The sequence below is a fragment of the Chroicocephalus ridibundus genome, chromosome 1 (genome assembly GCF_963924245.1).
Source record: "Chroicocephalus ridibundus chromosome 1, bChrRid1.1, whole genome shotgun sequence".
NCBI classification, from domain to species: domain Eukaryota; kingdom Metazoa; phylum Chordata; class Aves; order Charadriiformes; family Laridae; genus Chroicocephalus; species Chroicocephalus ridibundus.
Window position 1 is genome coordinate 14,236,268 of NC_086284.1, and position 18,246 is coordinate 14,254,513.

An 18,246-nucleotide genomic window follows, 5' to 3' on the forward strand; every position below is an offset into this window, starting at 1 on the left:
TCTACTGCAATTCTTAAAGGGAGAAAAAAAAAAAAGCAGGTGACAGTACTGTATACCTACAACCTAAATTTTCTTTATTTTTAGTAACACAGCATCATATTATTTTCACGCAACGAATAAAACCATTCACAGAATGAAAATATTCAGAGAAAAATTCATACCCGCTCATTTCACAAAAAAAGAAAAAAAAACCAGCAACAACTAAAATTTGGCACAGAAGACATCAGCAAATAAATGCCACATAGCAAAGTTTTTAGTCATTTATTCAGATAGTATATGCTGTTCAGCAAACACGCAATGTGGAATACCCTGCCACGATGCCTCTTTTTAATTAAAATAAAGTTAAGCTTAAAAATACTTTTGAATTGCATTATATGGGGATTATCAAATACATTTGAAGCTTACAGATGAAGAGGCATCACTACCTGGAAGTCTTTTCAACCCCTGGAAAACATATTTTGTTGACTGTTTCTTAAACTGTATTTTAGAGCACTGATCACAGCCCAGAAAGCTTCTGCAGTGTAATATACTTCTGTTGCTTGTGGGGCCTTATCTGGCTCTCAAATACTGTCTCTGCTTTTCTGCTGGTACCACGGGAAAGATTTCTTCTTCCAGTCACCGCTTTCCTTACATTATACAAAAGAGCGACTGAAAATACTGATGTTATTCTTCAGACTCTGCACACTGCAGCTCTTTCCTTTAATTCTTCCTCTCCTGTGCTTCTAAGGGTTGCTAAGGCCAAAACTGTCAGAAGACCTCTCTTCACACTGAATTTCTCCTTCAGGAGTGCCCAGCACAGAGTATAAAGATAAAGCTATACAGAGAAAGAAATATGCATTTATCATCAAAGCTCGTACCTCTCAAAACCCCAAAACTGTGATTTAGTTCAGCAACATGGGATATGTAAAATATCCAGGATTATATCCTTGCAAAAGTGTGAAGTGGTTGAAAAGGTCAAGCAACTGCTTTAAGTGGAAAAGCTTTAGGGGCCAGTGGGTTCTTTTCACTGTTGCAAGAGGCACTGGAAAACCAGTATTTGCCAAGAAAACACAACCAGATATTAAAAATGTAAGGACCAAGTGCACAGGTACCTTCTTCAAAAGACCCCCAAGACCCCAAACGAACCAACAAAAAAAAAAAACCAACAAAAAACAAACAAACAAAAAAGGCAAAAAAACCCCACAACTAAAAACACGAAATAACCAACCCCCCAAAAAAACGCCCACAGAAGTTTTTCAAAGTCATGAAGGGCAGCTGAGACTAACCTCCCAGTGGCAGTTGGGCATCTCAGGAGCATACACAGAGAATGAGGAAAGGAGCATGAAAGAACAGCTAAGACAGCTGTCAACAGCTTTGATTTACCAGAACAGTCATGGGGCAATGACGGGGTGGTACACCACAGGCAGAGCCAATCTTCCTCACTCCTGTTCAGAGAAGACCAGATGCAAACCAGCTCCAGTTCAAAAATTGCAGCAATTTGTTAAGACTGGTGCTGTGTCTAAGGTAAAAAAGCCCAGTCACTCAGCACCACATTTTAAATTGAGCACAGCACTGAAATAACAAAGCTAGACGGCTTACAGAGAAGCTCCAACTCCTGTCTAATTATCTGAGCGCAGGCAGAGGGGTGTACGTCAGTCTGACAGGCATTGTATAGCTACACCCTATCTGTGTTAGGAGGGGCATAATTAGTCCGGGAGGAAATCAATGTTAAGACACGCAGACCAACTTGAATATTTCTCCTTGTTACTGAACTTGCTCCAAAGATTTATTCCTACAGGTTTCTTTGGGTGTTTGGAACTCCTCTTGCTTCCCCTTAAGCACACACTAAATTTAATAACTTTCTCTAAAAAAAAAAAAAAATCATTGTGTTCAATAGTAATAACTCATCCTGTTATTAACAAAGGCAAGGATTTGAAAAGTCAATTTGATTCTCACTCCTATTTCTACTATTGGCTTCTGCATTTTGTTCTGTTTGGACACACAACAGAAAGGTCTCACTTTCTCCCACTCAGGAAGACAGTGCTATAGCTGGAAGACATGGAAAAAACAATAAAACGACTGTATACAAATATTTCCGTTTCTCTTCCACAATTTATAATGTCATTTAAAGAAAAGCAAAAACTCATTTGTTGGAAATTACTGTGTGATGAGTTAACATGCTAAATAAATTAGCAACAGAAAAAAGTAAGTCAGCTTCAACTTTTAGAAAAGTAAGACTTAGAAACAGTTCAGGCAATCAGATTTCAGAGCAAATCTTACTTTTACAGACACTGCTTCCTATCCTGTTAAATATTTCTCTTACCACTGTGGGAAAGACTTAAACAATGGAAGGAAACTGGCTAAAGCATGCTCTGCAGACTGAAATAATCTCAATTCAGCAGCAAGAACCAGAATCAGGACCTCTGAGTAACTGTATCAAACCCAAACACTTAAGGTAAGAAGTTGACTTCACAAGTAACTCCCCAGTCTCCAAGCCTTCAAACACTCCTTTAAACTGCATCAATTGAGTTTTTCTGATACCATGCAGCATCACCACCTAACCCCCTCAAGCTATTTAAGACACATGTTTATCCTTTAGTTTCTGTCCTAAACTATGCAAGAGTTTATCTGTATGCAGTAGGCTGCACTGCGATGGTGGGTGAGGTTGGTTGATAGCGAGATGCGGTACAGTAAGTGTACTGGTTTCTAAGCAGACCTAATTTTGCAAAAGCAAACAACTACAGGTGAATTTTATGGCATGGCTGCAGGCTCAGAGCCATATTTTATACTGGCACCAGTAAGGTCTAATAAAAGGCCCCAGGATCTTGAATCTTACTCGTATCATGACAGCCATGTATCTAAGCTATGTTTGAGGGTGCACTTTTATAGCTAAAAGCTGCATCCTGCAGCTTCCGCTGAACAATTCCTTATTTTGGTTATCGTCCAGTTGGGTATCAAAGTAAAGCACAAGATCTTTCATGATGCAACAATGCTATATAAAGTGTAAGGTGCTACTGACATCTGACTACCAGTAAGCAGCCATGCTAGGAACATATATTTTAGAGGGAAAGCACTTCAGTAAGGTTTAATAACAGATTGATACAGCACACCTCCTCTCCAGACCTCATACTAAGCACTGTACCATGGTCAGAGAATTCCTTTCCAAATACATAAACAAAGCCAAGATATCAAGCAAAACCAAAGTGACACTGGGTGAAAAAGTAGTGAGACCAATTTATAATAAGAAAGCTGTCTGAGAAGGAGACAGATATACACCCTGAGGGCTGGGACATCGAAATTGTGATTATCCATACCTCTAACATGATACAAAGCCCCAAATCAACAATGGCCTGAACTCAAGGTTTTTATATTTAGCAATTAATAAGGCTCAAGGAGCCTTTTTAAAGACCTTTATCAATGAGCCTATCTGAAGAGAGATAGTACTTCAAGCATTGAAGCCCCCCCAGCAACCTGCTTCAATTTTTTTCCAAGTTTACCATCACGCAGCCAGGGCTCTTGAGCTCTTTAACCACAGTATATCTTTACTCTTAATAATTATTTTTTTTTAGAGCTGTCTATGGCCAAAACCAAACCAAAACAAAAAAATCACAGCTACACAAGTGCTTTTGTAAACAAAAGTACCAAGGCAATACCCAGTCCCAATCAAAATGGATTGGGTTTGTTACTGCCAGAGTCTAAGGGGTGCCCAAATAAGTAAATATAAGGCCACAGCATTCTGCACTCCCTCCAACCCACCAGCTCATTTCAGCCTGGCGAAGTCATTTGTGCCTGCAGCAAGGCAGGCCACATTTCTACTCTTCACGTGACAAAGACACAAACACATTGGTTTAGGCAGAAGCAGCTTTTGCACTGATGCTGCTCTGTATTTTCCACTCTTTTTGTGAAATACAGAGACAATTTCTGAGCAAAGCCTTTGGGGAAAGAGCTTTACTCAAAATCACTAGTCCTCTGTCTAGCACAATAAGAGCAGAGAATGCAAATTAGTCTGAATAAAAGCAGCTGGCAATCAATAAGAAAGGGCTGGTCTCCAAGAGTAAAAACCGGTTCCTCTAAGGATAAAAGTTAAAAGTGGAAAAATATAAGATGAATAAAGGAAGAACAAATGTAAACAACATGAGGGGGGTGCACAGAAGGAGAAAATTCAAACGATGCAATTAAAAAAAAACTAGACAAATTGACAAAGAACAGCTGGGGGTAAAAAAAAGAGAAAAATACAGGTAACTATAGTGCAAAGAAAAGGATCATTATAAAAATGGAAAACCTGTAATCCAAACAAGATAAAATAAAAATCATGAAAGGGAGAAGATAAGAGGCTAACTGGCACTAAGGCCTAAGGCACCAGTGACGAGTTCAGGTTCTAGCTTGGTTCACAGGCATTGGTAAGTCCAATAACGAGTTTCAGCATTCCTGCTACCGCACATCTGTCCATTTCACAATAACTTGTACATGCATCTCCTCTGACCTTCTGCCATAATGCAGAAAGTCAGAACCCACTCACTCTGCATGCAGTCAGACTCCTTGTCCAAGTCCCTCACCTCAGGAAGTCTACAGTCCTCCAAAGGACTGAGAAAAGCCCAGCATTATTGTTACAACCTGTTTAAAGAAAAGAAAAAAAAGAATTCCTCAAGATTGACACTTCCACTGAGTCTCCCCATTATTGTGCCTAATTTTTACAAGTCAATTAGAGATAGAATACATTATGGTCACAGAAGAAACCTTCCCTTGTAGCTGCTACAGATAGGACCTGATATAAAAGTGAAATTTTGGCACTGTTAGCAACCTCTGCTCAAGAGAAACCTAGAAATCAACTGTCTCGCATACTGCAAGTCAGTGTCACAAATCACTTACCCTCTGTCTTGCATCTACAAACCCAGCTCTGGTTTCTGGTTTTATCAACATCCTTCACCAAACGCCTAATTAACATGGAATTAAGGTCCCTATCTTGCACATGCCTTTAGTATTGCATATTAGCAAACAGGAATGCAAACAGTTACTTTGCTCAGAAGCTTTTCATCCCCAAAGAATCTCACCAGCAAACTACACAACGTAACTCCTCTGATCCCAAGAATATAGCCCCCATCTTTAATAAAGTAGCTGCTTAAATAGCATACATTAATTATAAGGAGTAGAAAGTGGCGTTTTCTACACTCATACGAAACTGCAGGGCAAAGTCCTATCACTGCACACTATTTATTTAGATTAAGTTTTGACCAGCATACTGATGGACTACATAGAGAAGTCTCTGCCAAGTTGCTAATACACTTAAAATTATGCTTATACTTTCAGAACTTGAATACAGAATAATTTGATTGGGGCACACCCTATGCTTCGAGAAATTCTGAGACTTGAAATGACAAAAGTGGTCAGAAACTTCAAGTCACACTGACATCTAAAAGCACAGAGCTCATATTTTAAAAAGAGAAAGAAGTGACTTCCTTTGCAACTAAAAAAGCCATACAAGAAATCAAATGAAGCAGGATGGAGAAGACAAAAGAAACCACCAACACGAAACTAAACTAGTAGTAGGGCAAAAGACGACAAAGAGAATATTATCACACATTCTGATCCCTTCAAGACACATGTGTGCTTAAAGGGCTCACAAATACCTGATCTCTGGCTGTTTGCAACATTCGACATACAAAGCCTGCTTCCTCTATTGCCTACTGCAGTCATTTTAGTGTTTGTCTTAACAAGTAAAAATCTCTTTAAAAAAAGAAAAAAACAGAGGGAGAGGGCCTGCACTGTGGCAGAGTTTTACATGGACAACCTCATGGCCTGCCACTACTGCTAAGACAATTACAGCATTTTAACAGCACATTTCCCTAAGGTAACAAGCAGTTAAGACCTTTATATACTGAAAGAGATGCTCTTCCACATTGCATGGCCTATTAGCCACAAACAGGATTAAGAGCTCAGCAAATCCTCACAGAGCCCACATCTGTCAACATAACTCTCTCCCATAATGGGCAGAAAGGAAGGTAACTTCTCAGCTTCACGGAGCACTTACTGGAAAGCTGATACTGCAATAATTAAAAAAAAAAAAAAGCAGCAACACAGAACAGCACAATCATGGAGATCCCTCAGGATCTCTTACCTTGTGATAAAAATGCCACCTGTTGTTACAGAACTTGTGGTCTTACAGAGCAGCCCTCCTGTTGGTCCATGTACAGTAATCAACATTAGCCACAGAAGACAACAGCCAAGATCTCTTTGTGGGAGATTTCTCCAAGCATGACAGAATTTCCATAATCAATCAAAAAACAGAGACATTCAGTTTGGCGTGCAACAGAAACTGCTATTGGACTCTCCTACAAAGACAGGCTGAGAGAGTTGGGGTTGTTCAGCCTGGAGAAGAAAAGGCTCTGGGGAGACCTCACAGCGGCCTTCCAGTACTTAAAGGGGGCCTATAGGAAAGATGGGGAGGAACTTTTTATGAGGGAGTGTAATGATAGGATGAGGGGTAATGGTTTTAAACTGAAAGAGGGTAGATTTAGATGAGATACTAGGAAGAAATTCCTTACTGTGAGGATGGTGAGGCACTGGAACAGGTTGCTCCGAGAAGTTGTGAATACCCCATCCCTGGAAGCGTTCAAGGCCAGGCTGGATGGGGCTTTGAGCCTGACACTCTTCATGGAGAAATTCTTTCAGCTCCTCTACACCACTGCTTCTTGGTAGCCCACACACCATGGCGACAAGCCTTGTTGGGCTTCAAAGTAACAGGCAAAGGAGAAAAACGATGGAGGAGGAAAATTCATAACAAAAATAAACAAGGAAACTGCATTACATTACACACTAAGTGCCATGGCCAAAAGATTTAATGTATAGTCTATCTGTCGTCCTACAAGCCAGCTCATATCACCTCATCAGCATGTATATCTTATATATATGCAAAAGCATTTCATTGTCTATTTAATGCATGGAAAAACACAAATAGATTTAAAAAAGATAATAAATAAATCGAGATTACTTTGCTAGCATACGGATATAGCAGTGACCAGCAGGGAACAGTCCACTCTCTCACTGTTACTGTACACACCTCCAAACAAACAGCAACGAACCAGTGGTCAGCTACGGAGTGTGACTGAGGGCTGTCACCTCACACAGGGCAATTTCCACGCAAGCCTGACACTATGGGGTAGCTTCAAAGCTCAGGCGGTGTTCCACAGACAGGAGGTGTGGGCATGCGGCCACCGCTAAATGTCTTATGTCTCACACAAAGCAGTCCCATCGATCTGTGAACACCAATCACATCCCCAAAGGGTGTTAAGTGTGCTAAGGACTCCCTAGAAGGAGGGTTTCCCATGTCCACCTTGGCAGCATCTGAAGATGTTCGGCTCTGTAAATGGCTTGTCTTTATCTCTGTATGTCTGCCAGTGCTGTCCACACTCTTCTGTATCACCCTGCATTTGTGGTCAACAGCTCCACCAAAACTCTCTCAAGGAGCAGAATAAGAGACCTGTGCAAGTCCACACTGGAAAAAGCACTAAAGAAATAGGTAGTTCCTAGAGTTTCCCTCATGATAAGGGGTATTTGACAGCTGAACCCAAAATTCCCGTTGGCAGATGTCCCTTCTCAGTTTCCCACAAAGCACAAGGGGAAAGTAGCAGCTAAAACTGCTGTGACAAGGAGCACTTCACTTATCTGACAAAGATCAGTGAAATTTCTACCTACAAAGGTTGAGGACAGTCTAAAATCAGCTTTCTTCTTAACTTCAGTCTAGGAGGTCTGTATGTTATAAATAGTCCACTAAAAGGCAGTTAAGAGAGAGAGAGAGAGCAAAAAGTTATTAAAAATGTACTAATGAGAAACTCATTTCACTTTTTTTTAACAGGGCATCAGGGAATTCCTACAAGACTTCTGGTTCATTTAAAGGAGGAAATTTTTAACAAAGCTAAAAATAACTGACAATCACATTTTCAAAATTGAGAGAACATGGAAACCTCGGGAGGTCCCAGCCCAGGGTGGTACCACGCAGACCGATAAAAAAGCTCATACAAATTTTCGTCAGGATTGAGACCCTGGAATGGAAATCTCTGTGGCACGAGAACATTTATTTTCTCTACTGCTTTAAAAGAAGGTTTGAACCACCACTAGTTTAGAAACGTAACAGAAAATAAATTAATTACTTTTTTGGGGGGTAACCAACAATAAGGAGAACCAAAAACTACAAACCAAACTCACGTCAGCACACCGCAGGGACAAAAAACGCACAAATGAAGGTACGGTGCTTAAAAAAAAAAAAACACCAAGGGCACATTTTTACATTCAGAACGGATTATCCTGATTTTTTTCCCCAGGTCATCTTTTAATGCTTTCCTGAGATTTTTTTTTCAACAGGCTGCTTAGACACACGTCTCAGTCGTTTCTCGGTACTGGTGACTGGGGAACCGAAATTAAGAACCGAAGGGGGGTTTGGGGGGTAGGAAAAGCAAACCCATAAACCCAGAAAGTCTTCAGCGAGTCTTTTAAAGAGTTATTCTCCTCATGAATCTCTCCGCGGTGCTTCCCGGGGGCCGCGATCCCACCCCGGCGGCGCGGCCCGGCTCAGCCGCCGGCACACCTGGGCTCCCCGCCGCCGCCCCCGGGCCCCCCTCACCGCGGGGTCCCGACCCGAGGCGGTTTCCTTTCGGGTCTCGGAGACAGCCGACACGGGGCCGCCCCGTCGAGAGAGGCCGGGAGGGCGACCCGAGCCACCCCCCCGGCTCGCCACACGGGCTGAGGCGGCGGCTCTGCGCCCGCTGCCCGGCCCCGCTCGCCGCCCGGCTCTCCGCCGCCCGGCCCCGCTCGCCGCCCGGTTCTCCGCCGCGCCACCCAGCCCGCTTTTAAAACTTTCCGGTCTTAACCACGGCCGCCGGACCCCCCCCCCGGGCCCGCTCCCGCTGCCCTGGTAAGGAGCGCTCGGAGCCAAAGTCCGCAGGAAGTTGGCCCGCGCGGCTCCCCCGGGGTTACAGCGGGCTCGACCCCCCGCGCTCCCCGCCGTCCCCAGCCGCCCGTACCCACGGCCCCGCCGGCCTCCGCCGGGACGGCGGGCGAGAGTGGGCCGCCGCGCGCCCCGACTTGGAGTTGCCCTCACCCGGGAAAGGACGGGGGGCGGCGGCGGGAGAGGGGTAGAGTCCGAGCCGGCCGCCGGCAACTTCCCCGCTCCGCCACACGTGGGGCTGAGGCGCGGGCTGGCTTCCCTCGCCGCTCGGCGCGGAGGACGTGGCAGCTCCGTCTGTCCCTCCCTCCCTCTCTCTCTCCCCGGCCGCGCCGCGCCGCGCCGGAGGCTCCTCCCGGCCCCGCTCTGGCGGAATGCGGGGCGCCCTCTGCCGCACGCCGAGAGACCCGCTGCCCCCGAGCCTCACCACCGTCCCCCCAGCCGCGGCTGCGCTGCTGCCGCCGCCGCCGAGAGGACGTGGCCCACCTTGCTGCTGTGGCAGCGAGGGCGCTGAGGGGAGTTCCGCCGTGAGGGCGGGAAGCTGAGGGAAGCTCCGTGGCTAGGGTGGGGAGCTGAGGAGAGCTCCGCCGTGGGGGCGGGAAGTTGAGGGACGAGGAGCTGGGCGCTGAGGGGAGCTCCGCCGTGAGGGCGGGAAGCTGAGAGGAGCTCCGCGGCCATGGCGGTGGCTGAGGGACGAGGCGCGGCGAGTCGTCGCCACCCTTCAGCCCCCGCGGCGGCGGGCAGGGGGTCGGGCAATGGCCGCCTGAAGGGAAGCCCCGTCTGGCTGCGAAGGTGGGTGAGTTACACCCGACAACCCCCCTCGGGTGTCGTGGCGCCGGCCCTGTGGGGCAGCTGCGCCGGGGGGGGTTAGAGGGGTGTTACGGTTTGAAAAAAACACAACAGTTTCCTGTCGTTCAGACAAATATTCTCTCACCCGATGGCCCCTCCCCAGGCGGGAAGGGGAATCGGAGAAAAAGAAACCCGAGGGTTGAAATATGGACAGATTTAATAGAATAAATAATTATCATTAATAATATCGTGGAACCAGTGTTGATCCCGATAAAATACACGAGGGTTATACCCAGCCCATGCTCCCAGCAGGGAGCCCTGCGCTCCCGGCAGGGGACAGCAAATTGACACTGCGAGCGCTGGGGCTTCGGGAGGAAGGGAGGGGCTCAGGGGTCCGGCACCGGAGCAAGGAGATCTCTGGATTGCACCCATCAAGGAAGAGAAGAAACTCCTCAGCAAACTTTCTAATTACATTGAATGTGACATTCGTGGTATGAAATAATCCTGTTGGCCATCTTGGGTCGAGGGACAGGGTCTTGCTCCGCCTCATCCCTGAACCTGACTGGCTTGGAAACACTGAGACCCTGAAATCCACATACCATAGCTGTCTATAAAGTAAATATTTTCACAGATTCGGACACTATGGTCTTCTAAAAGTGCAGTTTTCCCAGGTGTTAGAAGAGAAGTTCATCCTGTGTCACTCAGATCAGGACAAAAAGGGAGTGTGGAAACCACCGTCAGTCCAAGTGGAAATCTGGTTACGGTGTCACATGGAGAACGTTACTCACACGTCATGCGATGTTGTATTTATCAGCGAATTAAAAAGGAGAATGCCAAGGTCAGTGGAATTACAGCAGCAGTTGCTTTCTTGCGTATCAGCAGGATGGAGAGTGGTCCCCGTATCCTCCAGGAACAGGGGCTGACAGACCCACTTTGCTGAGGAACCCCATTGCACCCAGCCCAAACCGCTGTTACCTCTGTACCGGCAGGAGCCCAAAACACCCATAGCCACTTCCCACTCTCCGAGGTTTAGGCTGGCTCCACCACAGAGACACTCTTCTTTTTTACTGAGGAGAAGAGACCTCTCACCATGTTCCTATACAGACAGTAGCTGTAACTGGTAGAGAATAAAACACCTCAGACGTCTATTTGCATTTTCTTCTTTTCAGGATTACACATTTTGAAAATAAAAGACATTACCTGGGCTTCACAGTTGCAGAGCTCCTGACATGGAGGTTTTCGCTGAAAAGGTCAGTTGGGAGGAATCTCACCCTTCTTCCAGGTTAATAACAGCTACAAAACTTCCCAAGCTTAATGGTGTCGTCCTTTTCCTCACGCCTTTCTTAAAGTGTTTCCTGTGAGAGCATTGATGTCAGGCACCTTAGTGTAACCTTAATATACCTTCTAATTGAGCGATATTAGACTGTCGTGTTGTTACCTCCTGTTGCTCTTCTTGCTGCTGAAAACATCCATTTCTTCCAGTGCTGGGCAGATTTTTAATCTCAAAGTGCACTGCCAATTTGAGATTAGAATCTGACTTTGAAGTTGTAAAGAAGTGCTGTTGCTGATGTTCAAATAACGCTGAAGCGCTTAGGGCTAAAGCAGAGAAGAAATAAAATTGTTTCTCTAAAACATCTCTCGCACTGTGGTTATCTCAAAGGGCTTTATGAAGTAATGTCAAGTAAAGGAGCACCTTTAAGCATACCAGCCATTCTGTGCACAAGTACCTTTGAACATAGAAATTTTTGGCATTAGAGTTATCTATACTCATTTAGTAGAGCTATTATGTATGTTTAATGATCACCTGCAACGCCATGAGAAATATCGAATAATGGTCACCGCTTAAAACCATTAAGGGAAGATAAAGTATGTGTCTATATTAAATGCCTGCTTGGGCTGACTCTAGGTAAGAAAATGCATCCCAGTAGATTTAAGGTTAAAGTGAATGTGTGAATCTTTGCTACATATTCCAGTAAACCTGTTACACTTATAAAGTACGTAATTTGTTGGTTATTAAGTTATGTATTTATGCTAAAGCACTCTTAACAGCAAACTGTACCTGAACTTAAGTTTGAGCAATAGATCTATCTAATGCTGGCTGGCACGCAGTTAATTGCTACTGTAATCACTCTAGCTTCAGCAAGGCTCTAGCAACAGGCCATTGCCATTTAGGAAACACAGATTCATTTCTTAGCTTTAAGCAGAAGGCAGTACCTGGACCATATAGGATTTTCTAGTCTGCCTCTGTCCGAAATAGATATGATTAAGTGCATTTTTGTTTAGCTATTGATTTATTCACTTGGCTTCCTCAAATGTCAGATATATGTATGGTTTTTTGTCCAAGAAAAATAGGGCTGTTTGGAGTATTGATTGCAGCAGTGGAGTCTGCAGTACAACTCAGTAAAAGGTTCGGTTCACATTTTAAGACATTGCACTGTTCTTCAATAAAACTGCGTGTCCTTTGGATGTAGATATAAAAATCTGCTGCCAGGATTATATTATAATATTTATTATTTTATTTTTAATCTAGGAAAAAAATATTTTCTGGTTGAGCTATCAGTGTGCAGTAATCTCCCCTTAAACCTGCTCAGAATTTATAGATTTTTTTATGTAGTACTGTAAATGCTATTACCGAATTCAGTATTTTTTCCTTTTGTTGTATCCTACTTCTGTGACAGTAGCAGCTTAGTCTTTTAATAAATACATATGTTTTTACATATGTGCATGTACAGAGAGAAAGAGAAAAAGTCACACATAAACAGTAACTGAAGTGCAGTAACTATGGTAGTAGTTACAAGTTCAGATACAAAATGTAATTGTATGGGTGCATCTATGTATACGCTTCAAGGGCCTTTCCCTGGAGAATTTTTTCCTTCTCTGAGGACTTACAGTGGCAAAACCTTACAGACCTTTCCCAACTGGCATAATATTTCCTGATAACAAGAAACAAATGTTCCTTGCTGAGGCTATTTCCATTTGTGATTTTCCCAGACTCCAGCAGTTCTGAACTTCCTTTTCTCCAAAGGGTGCCGGAGCCACAGGACTCTTACAGCAAATCCTTCCCACCTCTGTGCAGTTCCACCTCTGGGTTTTGCTGGTATGTTCACCTTTCAAGAGCTCCTTTTCCTTCCTTTGATTTCTTTTTGGTTACACACTTCAGATTTACTCTGGGCTCGTTTTCCTTATTCTCTGTTCATACTATACTCCTGGGGGACCTTCCCTGAATCACGTCATCAGAGTGTGGTGAAGGTTAATTTCAGAGAGCGCAGTTAGTTAGAAGAGACTTAACTGCAAAGTAAAATTGCTGAAAAGAAAATTGGTTTTGTTCTACCTCAAACCAGGACACAAAGTCTTCTTTCTCTCACGTCAAATAGATTTAACATGGAAATCTCCCTTATAGCTACCTGAAACACTCAAGCTAGGTGGTATTCAGCTGTCAAATTTTGGATGGGAGGGATGTGCCATGGAAGTGCCTATTTATGTTCACAGATTATAAAAAGAACTTAAGAAGTAGATCAGATTTAAACATTTAAAGCTGGGTGAGATGAATTCCACCTTATGAGATGTCTTTGTTGCCAGTGAAGTCAAAGACAAGCTCTGAGTACTTTCAGTACTGAAAGATAAGGCCCAGAATTTTTTTGTCCTGGTAACAATGGTACCTGAGATGACAGATAATGAACGCTTTCTTTTCTAGCTCAGCAGCTACCTCAGAACACAAGTGACCATTAGTTATTACTGTCTGGAAGTAGTTTGGTAGTCTCTGAAAAATGAGAAGCCCACCTGGCTCTTAATACGTATTCTCAGAGATGACTTCATGATCGATGTCACTCACTGAACTGTCCCAGAGACTCAGAGACTATAGCACTCTTTCTCTTCTGGAGAGGAGACCTTTGGAGCTCAATCTCAGTGTGGTAGAACAAGTGTATCAAAGAGATGCTTTAAGGAGCAAATCATCTATGAACTGGAAGTACCTATGTGGGGGACAAGACTTCAGGACCAGACTCTTCAGCATCCCAGATGAAAGTTAGAACTCAACGTATTCATGCTAAGGATGAGATTAAAAACATGCAAGCAAATAAAGAGAGTAATATATATCCAGTATGACTTGAAAGGTGTCAATACTGGTAATGTCTAAATTGGGACAGGATGCTTTGCTAAAAAAAAATGCTGTAGTTCACACAAGAATTGAGCCCAGAAGTTGTGATGATGTCTATATATGCAGAAAGTCAGAGTAAATTATCACAATGCTTTCTTCTGACTTTACAAACTATGGGATAAGTTCTTCAAACACAAAGCCAGTCCATAATGACAAAGTAAAACAGGTGTTTTGCACTGTCACCATCCTGCAGAACTCCTCTTCTGAACTCTGGATCACAGTTTCACAATCACAGTGGTTTGCTCAGTGTAGAGTCTAAAATAACGTGTAGAAGAAAATGTGAATTGTGATAGAAAACAGAAGACTGGATTCATCTGCTGCCATTAACTTGGCATAGCTCCACTGAAGTCAGTGAAATTATACTGATTTACAAAAGGAGAAATTATGATCTATGAACATTTGAAGGTAAGACTAAAACGCACTAAGACACTATCCCTTTTCCCTAGAACTTTGGTTTACAGCAGGACTCTTGGACTTCAAAAATTCCTTTTTCAGCAGAAGAGGATGTATAATATTCTGAAAGAGATTACAGAATTGTGATGTCACCAGAACTTTGTCTGATCTTATCTGAAAATCATAAAAATATTATTCAGAAACTCATGACAGATAATTTACATTTAGTATGTTGGATAAGCTACAATAACTATTATATTTTGCAGGCTAATTCTGTAGTGCATGTTTAGTCTTTTCACGTTTCACTCACTGTCACAAGTGATCAAATGACAGATAAAAAATTTACTTGATAATAATTGAGTATGTCATCTGCTTTCAAAGGCTCACGATTCCAAAGCTGAGAAAGACTGAAAGAGGAGAAATGTATAGTGTTACATTATACTTTATCTTTCAGGTAGCTAAATATTGTGACTAAAAGTCAGATTAGACAGTTACATCTGTACCATGTTTTTTTACAGAAATGGAAAGATAAGTCACGGACGTTGACAAAGCTTTCTTCAGTACAGACTATTCATATAAATGCTTTAGTAGATCTGCTTATAATGTTTCACGCTGTCTCCTCTTTTGGCACTGAACTATATAAAATTTACAAAAGCAACACCTGCAGCTCTCTAAATCACAACTGTTTTGAAAGTTGATGTCTACGTATGACATTTTCGCATTCAATCATCATAAATATATTAACAGTGATGTGACTTATGGTGAATCCCTGAAGACGTGCGCTTGAGAAAAGATTTTCTTTGCTTCAAGATGTCTTTCTTTCTGAAGAACCTGTCATACTAGCCAGACTTTCAAAATCTGCACTATAAACACCCTTATGTAGTGCTGAGCAACTTCCTGCAAGTTACTAAATGCTTTCAACTCCTATTGATCTTTTAGGAATTGAAGGAAGCTGACTATTTACAGGAAGAATGGAGACTTTTAAAGAATCAAGTGAAAATGAATTCTGTTAGCTTATACATTTGTAGTTACTTTTAGGTATAGTTTGACATTTTCTATTTTTTCTTCTTGACATAAAAATATACTTAACTGGCAAACACCTACTGTCACTTCCTTTGGGATTCTCACACCAGCCATCAACTTCTGTTGCTGTTATCTTCAGTGTTAGAGGACAAAATGTTTTGGAGAAACTTAAGTGTAAAAAGCGTCTAGTTTTAAAAGTTAATATGCAGTTCCATGACTTTCAGTAGATAAATGCCCTCCCTTATGTATATAAACATACTAATGCTGTGAGCTCTTTTATATTTTTCCTAAATCACAGCAGCCAGATATCCAAACGACTGTTTTGGTTGAGGACTTTTTCTCTAAGCAATCAGCCTAATTCCAGACCAGAGCTGTTGACTGCTCAATGATCTGTTGAAAGATCCAGTAGCATTTGGCACATGGATGCTGTTTACAGCATGTCCTTTATTTTTTTCTGGCACATAACAGAGCCTTCTGCTTCCTCCTGCTTCCCTGATGGTCACCTTACAGTGACTGGGGAAGTAAAATAGTATAATTAAAGGGAGTGTAGGTATCCCCAGATACATTGGGGATCAGAAAATCACATGGCAGTATTATCCGGCTATGTGCTTAGCATGTTTAGCAGAGAGACGGGTCCTGTGCTTTTTTGACATAGATGTCACTATAACTCTTTGTGATGGGCCTTCACATTTGATGACATTGCAAAATCCAAAAGCTTTTAAGTCAGAGTTATTCAACCTTGAAATAAAATGCAATCTGTGAGAAAGATTAAACAGTAGGATGCCTTAATAAGGAGGTGGTAGACCATTATAACTTAATTTCTTTTAAAAGTAGGAGTTAATATATTTTTTTACAAAATATGCATTAATCATCTGGAAGAAATTAACAGCCTGTGTGCTGAGGTTATGGGTTGGAGACATTGTAGTTCCTTTTGGTCTCAGGAGCTATGAATCTGTGAAGCATTTCCTTCTTGGGTCATGGCATAGTGAGCAGAATTATGGCCATAGTCCTTGCTTTGCTCATAGTACTTGCAGTTCTGTATTAGGCCAATGTCTGTAACTAAATCTCATCTCTCAGGACTTCAGATGATTTCTTGAAGTGATTAGGAAGGTTTCTCTTCCTTGCCCCCTCACGTGCCTGGGCAGAACTGGACAGAGGTACTTTTATTTATCTTTTCCTCCACCAAAGCCATCAAAAGTGAGATGCTGGATTGCATGGACTGGTGGCTAGAGACAGTGAAGATGCCAGACTGGCTGGCTGGGATGTCTTGTTCACAAGTCAGCTTTGGGCCTAGGAAGAGAGATCAGTCAGGCTTGGACCATAAAGCAGACATATGTGTTTATGTCAGATGGGAGGGGTTGAGGGATTATGCTTACAGTTGGGTGGAGGAGTGGAGTAGATTCTGTCTGTAGATTGGCTGGTTGCAGTAATATCACTAATGATATCCCTGCAAGACATTTTCATATATAACATGGTAAAAAGAGAATGTTTGGTTCCTGTTTACCTGCTACTGAAAAGAAGTTTGTAACTTGACCGTAAAGACCTTCCCAACTGGCACATTTCTCAAAAGCTTGGTCAGAGTCTGAGGGTTATATTGTTATGCAAATTGAACCAGGCAGTACAGACCTGTCCCTCATAAAACTATGCAAGTTTAATTCCAGCCTGAAAACCTTTTTATTTATTAATATAAGACTTTGAGATTTTAGGAGAAGCATAAGGAACTCTGTCTTGTATCAGCAGTTCTTTCTGGGCTCAATTCCAACGTCTTTCTCCACGTTGTATCCGTGGATATAATATCTAATATAATATCTGTGGATGTTCTTATCACTTCAGTCTTGTGGATCCCAGAGGCCAAGTTCATAACCTTTCTTTTTTTTTTTTTCCCCAAAGGTTTTGTATTCATGATGCAAAGATATATATTGCACTTTTCTTGCAGTGTTGTGAGAAGCGAAGTGGGGAGATAGTCTTATCCCCTTCTCCTTCAATTTAATAACTTGCATGAGCAGGTGCTACTCAGCCTCAGAGGGGACTACAGGAGCAATTTCACAAAGGTGAGGTTGGCATGAAATTCTGTTTTGAAACTGGACCCACATGGAAGCTCACTGTCAGGGGTGGTGGTATTTGAAGTAGTACCTGCCTGATGGCTTCAGATTGGGAGTTCTGGTTTTAGATCTTTTTCCAGTGGAGGTAAGTGTGATTATGCACCGTAGCAGTTCAAATAACCTCTAGTTACATTTGGATTCACTGCTATGTATGTTTCATGCATCCTCTCATATAAAATATTAGGGATTAGTTCTCTTCACCTCCATCTATGTAGTTGGGTTTTTTTCCTATAAAATTCAATAACAAGAAAAAATCCAATGCATTTGTACTCACAGAAAACCAGTCATGCAAAGCATTCGTTTATGAAAGAGAGATGGTTACACTGAGTCAATACTAATACAATTACCTACATGAACAAGCTGAGCTACTCTATGCATTACCTAATTCTGCCTCTTTAGATTCTTGCTGGTTTTTCTGTAAGGTTCTTTTTCTGTATTCTCTTATTCTTGTATTTTCAAGAGCCACCACTAGCTAGAAATGTAGAAGTACACGCTGTTGTCATGGAAAACCTGACTTACCTATACAGATATCTTACCATCTTTGTAAACAAAAAACAGATGCAAGATCTGCAAACTGTATTTACAGCTCTGAGACACAGTCGTCTACTTGGTAGAGGTGGCTGGGAAATATTTTTTTCAGTCTGTGAAAATCTTGAAATAAGCTCTTCTTATTCCCAACGGGACAGAAGTTTTCCTTATTCCAAGTGGGACAAAAGCTTCTCCTTTTTTTTGAGGGGCAGGGAGATGAGTGGGATGAGAATTGTCTCTGTTAAATTGTTAAATAAAAATAAATTAATTTTAGATGAGTTCCCGTGGTTTACCTTAATCTGTTCTAAATATTTTGTTTCAGTTTAAATTTGTTTTAT

General features: G+C 42.4%; 1 protein-coding gene across 3 annotated transcripts in view; it reads right to left on the bottom strand.

The window, feature by feature from the left end:
- Positions 1 to 9,286, bottom strand: part of SMCO4 (single-pass membrane protein with coiled-coil domains 4) — a 29,765-nt gene extending 20,479 nt beyond the window's left edge. Inside the window, exon 1 of one of the 3 annotated variants that reach the window (XM_063329158.1) lies at positions 8,997 to 9,286. The gene's annotated coding sequence lies outside the window, so the exon portion shown is untranslated. The remainder of the gene's footprint in view (positions 1 to 8,996) is intronic. The other 2 variants (XM_063329168.1, XM_063329147.1) reach the window with 2 other exon arrangements.
- Positions 9,287 to 18,246: the final 8,960 nt, after the last annotated feature.